Consider the following 8,528-nt stretch of genomic DNA (forward strand, 5'->3'; position numbering starts at 1 on the left):
ACAGCATTGTTCCCCGCGAACTGTGCGAAGAATTGAATCATCCCCGCTAGCATCTTTGCATTCATGTTCGGCGGAGGGGGTGGCGGTAAATCTCTCTCCTGCCTAAGATCCTCACCGTCCTCATGACGATGATCCTCATCTCTCGTGCGATCATTAGTGCGTCTAGGAGGCATACTGATCCATGCATAATCCACACGTAACCAACATGCATAATTCTATTGTTTCTTTTAAATAAATACTGCATAATCATAATCTGAACATAAAATATTTCATGAAAATATGCTGTTAAAATATTTCATGCTTTAAACGAAATGCGTAAACGTAAAACTTACAGACCGAAGACGTGACTTCATGAGCTTCTCGAGATCAGTAGTAGTACAACCCTTTACAAGAACATAGGCTCTGATACCAACTGTAAAGCCCGTATTTCGTATTCGCATTTTTACGGAATTATCAAAAAAATTTTCTCTTTAAATAAATAAATAACTTGTCTTATTCATAAAATAAATCCGTAGATGGTTTTAAATTTAAAATAAGAGCGGAAGAAAATTTTGTGTTTCAAAACAACAACTTAAAATAATCCAACATATTAAAATCTGAATTTGAACATAAAAAGGTGAATAAACTGGAACACTGAGGTTCCCGGGTTCCTATTACTATTGACCCAAGCTGTAATGCCCGAGATTCTTGTTGATACGTTTGAATTGATATATAGTATGAATAAGGAATGCAAGAACAGACGGGGAGAAACGACGTTGCAAAACTTGAATATAATGATAAAGAGAGATCGCACTCGCGCCTAGTATTCTACCGCACCCGCGGTTGTGGCTCATGAAATGTGGAAGATTTACAGTAGGGTGAAGCGCACCCGCGGTGAAAACAGGACAGCACTCGCGGTCGTCGATTTTGAAAATTTAGAAGGGGATGCAGTGAGCTGACCGCACCCGCGGTCAAGAAGGAGTGCACCCGCGGTGCTCTGTGCGAGGAATCCACCTTTGATTCTTATTTTGACACATGGCATGATATATATATACTTAGTGCATGATTCATTCCTTCCTCATTCAGCAGATCAGCAACGAAAGAATCTCCTTCAAGCTTCAAGCTTTTCCTCTTCCTCTTCAACACTTGGTTGTGACAAATCCGTTTAACCAAATTGCGATCCGAGACTAGATTTGTGCTCCTCTCACCCAAGGCAACAAGATGATGTAAGTTTGGTTACGTTTCAGCATGATTTAGATTCCATGTGTTGAAAGAATTATGATATGATGGTTAGTATGTGTTCTTGATATGTTGAACATAGGGTAATTGAAACCGGAACGAAGAAATGAGACCGTATGCGATTCGTGTGAAATTTCAGCATATAATTGATTGAGAATATACACATTTCAGAGCTTAGAATGTGTTATGATGAGAACGGTGAGTTGTTGATATTGATTATGTTGTGTTGATATGACCGGTATCGAGAATCCGCCGTTATGCTGTCAAAATGACTTGAAATGAAATATTGATTTCTATGTGTAGTGTTGTGTACTAGAGATTGATAGAATGCACATTGACTATGCCATTTCAGATTTGTATTAGCAACTTTGACATCGAGATTTCGACATCGACAAAGATTGAACGACAAGAGAGGTATAATTCATGTGAATTCGAGAAGATAACCCTCGAATTAGATTTGATTTGAGTTTCCCAAAATCACATACTTGATTGTTGTTTATATCTTGTTTTGTTTAAGCTTTGTTTATAGATGTATATTCAAGCATTAAGATAGGAGAGTCATTGACAGATTTGCCAAATTTCTAGATGTTCGGTGGTATCGACGCATAGGAGCAGATTGACTCCGATTGTAGACATTCGATACAGACAGGACCGAAGTCTAGGAATAAGACGTACCGTCACCCCGATTGGGAGGGTAGGTGGCAGACTGTGACGTCTTATTCACTCCGGGATCCCTAGATTTAGATACGAGTCGAGTTAAAGAGTTAGAGTCGAATTGTTTTATCTGTATTCACTAATGTGTCATAATTGCTGAAACATATGTTATGATTTATTATGAAATCGCATGACATGCATGTATACATGTTTTATACTGGGATTTGTTCTCACCGGAGTTTCCGGCTGTTGTTGTGTCTGTATGTGTGCATAACGACAGGTGGGACAGGATCTAGGTCGCGACAGAGATGAGAGATCGAGATAGCGTGGAGATTACGGGCCAAGAAGAAGAACTAGTGATGTAATACTAGACATGTATTAGATCCTAAACACTAGTAGAATATTTGTAGTTGAACATGTGAAGGTTATTTGGAGTTCAATAATGAGCCGGGTAGATTGAATTTTCTTCCTTGCTTTTGTGGTGCTAGCATGATTTATTGCTTTCCCTATTACATGTTGTCTCGTTATTTGAGTTGATTTACAGCATGTATTCGCAAAGATTGAATCAGAACCTATTCTGGATCAGAGGTATATGATCAGAGGAGGGCTGAGACAGATTATATAGATTGTGTACTAATCTGTTTGATAATCAGATATGCCGCCTCGACAAGTACCGCAACCAGCAGCAGGTTTGTAAGGCTCGAGATTTATTAGTCTTCGTTGATGTGATATTCGGAAGATATGAGTATGCATGACATGTAATGACAAGCACTAAACGATATTTTGAAGTGGTGCATGAAATATAGACCGCACCCGCGGTAAGGAAAGGACCGCACCCGCGGTTGAGCTCATGAATTGTGGAAGAATTACAGTAGCATGAGCGCACCCACGCTACGAACAAGACCGCACCCGCGGTTGATGGACAGAGAGTTGGAGATTAATTACGGAAGTGACACCGCACCCGCGGTGAAGACGTACCGCACCCGCGGTGCATGGCCAGTAGGGTATGAAAGTTGCTACTGGAGATTGAGCGCACCCGCGGTGCTAGACAAACCGCACCCGCGGTGTTGTACCAGTAGGGTCAACGTACCCGCGTTAAAAGACAGAGCGCACCCGCGGTCCAAGCTTCGGGGAAAGTTGATGCATATCAATACATGGAGCGCACCCGCGGTGCAAAAGTGAGCGCACCCGCGGTGCGACGTGCAGTGTGAAGGTTTAGCCATTTGTTTGACATGCAATTGAGATATATATATATATATATATGTATTGATTCTCACGATTTCAGCATAAGAAATCGTGGGTTTTCCTTCAACAAATTTCTTAAAGCCTTTCATATCTTCAAATAGTGATTTTGAGATATCCGTGTATCAGAAGTCGAATCCGAACACAGTATCGTACTCCTCTCGCTACGAGCTATACAAGGACGTAAGTTTTATTAAGTTTTGAGATGATTTGGAAACATGATATTGTTCGAATTGAATATGAAGCAGATATGGTGTTTCTGATATAGTAGGTATCGCATAATTGAAGTCAGATCGCAGAACAGACTGTGTAAGCAATTGTTATGATTTTCGAAAGATATTGATTGAGATTTGATATCAGAGTAGTGTTGTTACTAATGTTAAGTGTACCGATATTGAGATTATGAATTGTATTGATACTGATTATGAATTCTGGTAGTACCTATGTGATGTTGAGATAGACGGGGTTATCGTGACTGTATTGTTATGCCGTCGAAACATCAGTAGATTGATATTGATCAGATTCAGTAATGATTTCGATTGTATCGTGATACCATTGATATGAATTAGATTGTACCTTGTTCAGATATGGATCAGATTATATACCGAATTGAGTATTGATCAGAACAAGTTCTGAACTGAGTTATATACTGATACTGTATTTATATGATTGTCATATCAGATGTGGATATGGACAGATTGGAATACAAAAGACTTCGTCTTCGTCAGAGCGGGAAGACAAAGGTATAATTCATGTTTTGTTTTGGGAAGACACAACTCAAATGAGATTCAATTTGAGTTTCCCAACAAAATCACATGCTAGACTTATTGTTTATCTTCTGATATGATTTGCCTGGTTTATTGATTTATATTCCAGCATTGAGATAGGAATCATTGGCAGACTTGCCAAACTAGATGTTCGGTGGTATCGACGCTTCGGATCAGATTCACTCCGATTGTAGACATTCGATACAGACATGACCGAAGTCTAGGAATAAGACGTACAGTTACCCCGATTGGGAGGGTAGGTGATAGACAGTGACGTCTTATTCACACCGGGATCCCTAGAGTTAGAGTCGAGTCGAGTCAAGATATGAATTGAATTGAGTAGCATGCTTATTTTATTTGGATTTCAGAGATTATGGAATCCATTGTTACTGCATGCTTATTTTGATTTGGTTTCCTAGACTATGAAACCTATAGTTATGAATTTTATGCATGATAATATGCTTTATGTTTTATATAGTGTATATGCATTATACATGTTTTATACTGGGATTTATTCTCACTGGAGTATCCGGCTATTGTCTTGTTTTGTATGTGTGCATGACAACAGGTGGGACAAGATCGGGGTCAAGAAGATGATGAGAGATCGAGATTAGAGTGCTGATTCCGGACTTGGATGTAGACTTAGTTTAATACTTGACATTTAGTAGTTAAACCTTAGATTAGTTTGAACTAGAAGCATGTTGTACCAGATTTGTATTATTATACTGGTTTGTATAATAGATTGATTCCATTACCTTCCGCATTTTAAAGAAAAATTTTTAGACCCTGTTTAGCGTAATTGATAATTAAATCCCAAAGATGATTAAGATGATGATTAGCGTCCGGGTTCCCACAAGGTCGAGCACCAGAACAGGGCAGTACATCCAATGATCCGATGGATGTGACCGCTATACCGATGGAGACCTTGCTGAAAAGGTTTCAGTCGTTTCGACCACCGACACTGAAGGGCACAGAAAATTCAGTTGAGTGTGAAAGTTGGCTCGATGATATAGAGATGTTATTTGAATCTCTTGACTACCCCGATGAGCGACGAGTGAAATTGGTTGGACATCAACTGCAAGAAGTAGCAAATAATTGGTGGTTGACTACGAAAAGAACATTGGAGCACCGTGGCACGCAGATTACTTGGAAAGTGTTCAAGACTGAGTTTTATCAGCGATTTTTCCCAGTGTCCTACCGAAAAGACAAAGGTGCTGAATTTGCCAATTTGAGACAGGGACAGCTGAACATTGAGGAGTATGTTTCTAAGTTCTCTGCATTGCTCCGATTTGCTCCTCATGTCGAAGAAAATGATGAAGTCGTTGCTGATCAGTTTATCAATGGCCTGAATCCAGAAATCTTTACCTTGGTGAATACCGGTAGGCCCATAAATTTTGCTGAAGCATTGAATCGAGCCAAGGGGGCAGAAGCTGGATTACTTAGGCAACGAAGCACTTCTTATGTTGCTCCGACTCCAAGACCTGCCACAACCCTCTTTTCAACCACCTCTCAGATTTGAGAGCGGTGGTAGCAGCAGCGGAAGGAAAGACCAGTTGAAAGCAAAGGGCAACTAGTTTAAGAGATCAAGGAGCAGTTCGTCGAGCTCCAGTGGGTCTCGACAGAGAGGTCCTGGCTAGAGTACAGAGTATACAGGGGTATATTGCAGTTCCTGTGGAGGCCGACATGCCACCGAGCAGTGTCAGGGTGTTATGGGTCGGTGCAACATCTGCAAGCAGCAAGGACACTTTGCCAGAGTTTGTCCCCAGAGAGGTGTACAGCAGGCTCAGAGTGTAGGAGCATCTGGTTCAGTAGCTCAGCCTGAGAGGCAAGCTTCATCTGTTCATTCCTTTCAGCCCACTCCTACACAGACACAGCCCAGAGCCAGAGGTAGCCAGACTGTGAGCCAACCTCCTCCTAGGCAGCAGGCTCGAGTATTTGCACTGACTGAAGAACAGGCCCAAGATGCACCAGATGATGTGATTGCAGGTAACTGCTTTCTTTGCGGTTATCCTGCCTATGTATTGATAGACAAGGGTGCATCTCATACTTTCATATCTGAGCGTTTTGCATTGTTGCATTCATTGCCTGTCGAGTCATTAACTGCTGTAGTGTCTATTTCTTCTCCGTTGGGAAGTGGTCTTATATCAATGACTTCAGTTAGACATTGTATACTACAGTTTGAGGGTCACGAGATTTATTTAGATTGTATTGTGCTTGGGTTAGCTGATTTTGATTGTATTGTTGGGATTGATATGTTAACCAAGTACCGAGCCACTGTAGTCTGTTTCCAGAAGATTGTCAGGTTCAGACCAGAGATGGCTGATGAGTGGAAATTCTACGGTAAGGGTTCTAGATCTCGGATTTCCTTAGTATCTGTTTTGACGATGACTAGATTATTGCAGAAAGAAGCAGAAGGGTTCCTTATATATTCAGTAGATCTACTGAAACCGAGTTCGTCATTGGCAGATCTGCCAGTGGTACGTGAGTTTGCGGATGTATTCCCAGACGAGATTCCAGGGTTACCTCCAGCCCGAGAAGTTGATTTCGGCATTGATCTTATACCAGGTACAGTCCCTATATCTCGAGCTCCCTATAGAATGGCGCCCATTGAATTGAAAGAATTGAAAGAACAGCTCGAAGATTTATTGGCCAAGGGTTACATCAGACCGAGTGTATCTCCTTGGGGTGCTCTGGTATTATGTGTTCGAAAGAAAGACGGTTCGATGAGATTGTGTATTGATTACCGACAACTGAACAAGGCAACAGTGAAGAACAAATATCCATTGCCTCGTATCGACGACTTATTTGATCAGTTGCAGGGATCCTCTGTCTATTTCAAGATCGATCTGAGATCTGGATATCACCAGCTTAGAGTCCGAGATGTTGCTATACCGAAGACAGCGTTCTGAACCAGGTATGGACATTACGAATTTATTGTCATGCCTTTTGGTTTAACGAATGCTCCAGCGGTATTTATGAGTTTGATGAACCGTATCTTTCAGAAGTATCTAGATGAGTTTGTTATTGTTTTTATTGATGATATTTTGGTAAATTCCAAAAGTGAGATTGATCATGCCGAGCATTTAAGAATTGTGTTGCAGACACTGAGAACAGAGAAATTGTATGCTAAACTGTCAAAGTGTGAATTTTCGTTGAGACAGGTTGTCTTTTTGGGTCATATCATATCTGGAGACGGTATTTCTATGGATCCGAGTAAAGTTGAAGCTGTGATAAGTTGGCCTAGACCGACTTCTGTACCAGAGATACGCAGTTTCATGGGTCTAGTAGGATACTACCGACGATTTATCAGAGATTTCTCCAGTATCGCGAAACCGATTACCTAGTTGACACAGAAGAATGCGCCATTTGTGTGGTCTGAAGCTTGTGAGTCTAGCTTCTTGGAGTTGAAGAAACGACTGACTAGTGCTCCAGTGTTGACGATACCTTCAGGTACTGGTGATTTCGTCGTATATTGTGATGCATCTCACAGGGGGCTAGGATGTGTTCTTATGCAGCGAGGACATGTGATTGCATATGCCTCGAGACAGCTGAAGCCACATGAGATTCGTTATCCAATTCATGATCTTGAATTAGCGGCCATCGTATTTTCTCTGAAGATAAGGCGACACTATCTCTATGGCGAGAAGTTTGAAATCTACTGTAATCACAAAAGCCTGAAGTACCTGTTTTCTCAGTCAGAGTTAAACATGAGACAGCGTAGATGGCTCGATTTGTTAAAGGACTTTGATTACGAGATCAAATACTATCCAGGAAAGTCAAATGCAGCAGCGGATGCCTTGAGTCGAAAGATATGTTCCCTATCCTTATCAACGATAGGTGTTTCGAATATGATTGAAGATTGCTGTTTGTCTGGATTAGCATTTAATACAGATAGTAGACCACTACGATTTGCTACGATTCAAGTTGAGCCAGATTTGATTTTGAGAATTAAAGCAGCACAAAGAACTGATCAGAATATTCAGAAGTCGATTCAGATGGTCAGATCAGGACATGAGTCAGAATATCAGGTACATGATCATATTCTATATGTAAATAACCGTCTAGTAGTGCCAGATGTTTCAGATTTGAAACAACAGATATTGTCAGAAGCGCACTGTAGTCGGTTCAGTATTCATCCTGGTGGCAGGAAGATGTATAACGATTTGAAGACACAATTCTGGTGGAAACAGATGAGGTCAGATATTGCAGAGTTTGTGTCTAAGTGCTTGAATTGCCATTAGGTGAAGGCCGAGAGGAAGAAGCCCGGGGGTCTACTTCAGAGTTTATCTATTCTTGAATGGAAATGGGATCACATTTCCATGGATTTCGTTACGAAGTTACCACGATCATCCCGGGGCTGTGATGCGATTTGGGTCATTATTGACAGATTGACAAAATCAGCTTGTTTTATTCCGTACAGAATGACGTACCGACATGATCAGATGGCCGAGATATATATCAGGAAGGTAGTCAGACTGCATGGTGTGCCGAAGTCGATCGTATCAGATCGTGATCCACGATTCACTTCTCATTTCTGGCACAGTCTGCAGCAGGCTTTAGGTACGACATAGACTCTAAGCACTGCTTATCATCCCCAGACAGACGGACAGTCAGAGCGAACTATCCAAACATTAAAGGATATGTTGA

The sequence above is a fragment of the Primulina tabacum genome, chromosome 15 (genome assembly GCF_025594145.1).
Source record: "Primulina tabacum isolate GXHZ01 chromosome 15, ASM2559414v2, whole genome shotgun sequence".
NCBI classification, from domain to species: Eukaryota; Viridiplantae; Streptophyta; class Magnoliopsida; order Lamiales; family Gesneriaceae; genus Primulina; species Primulina tabacum.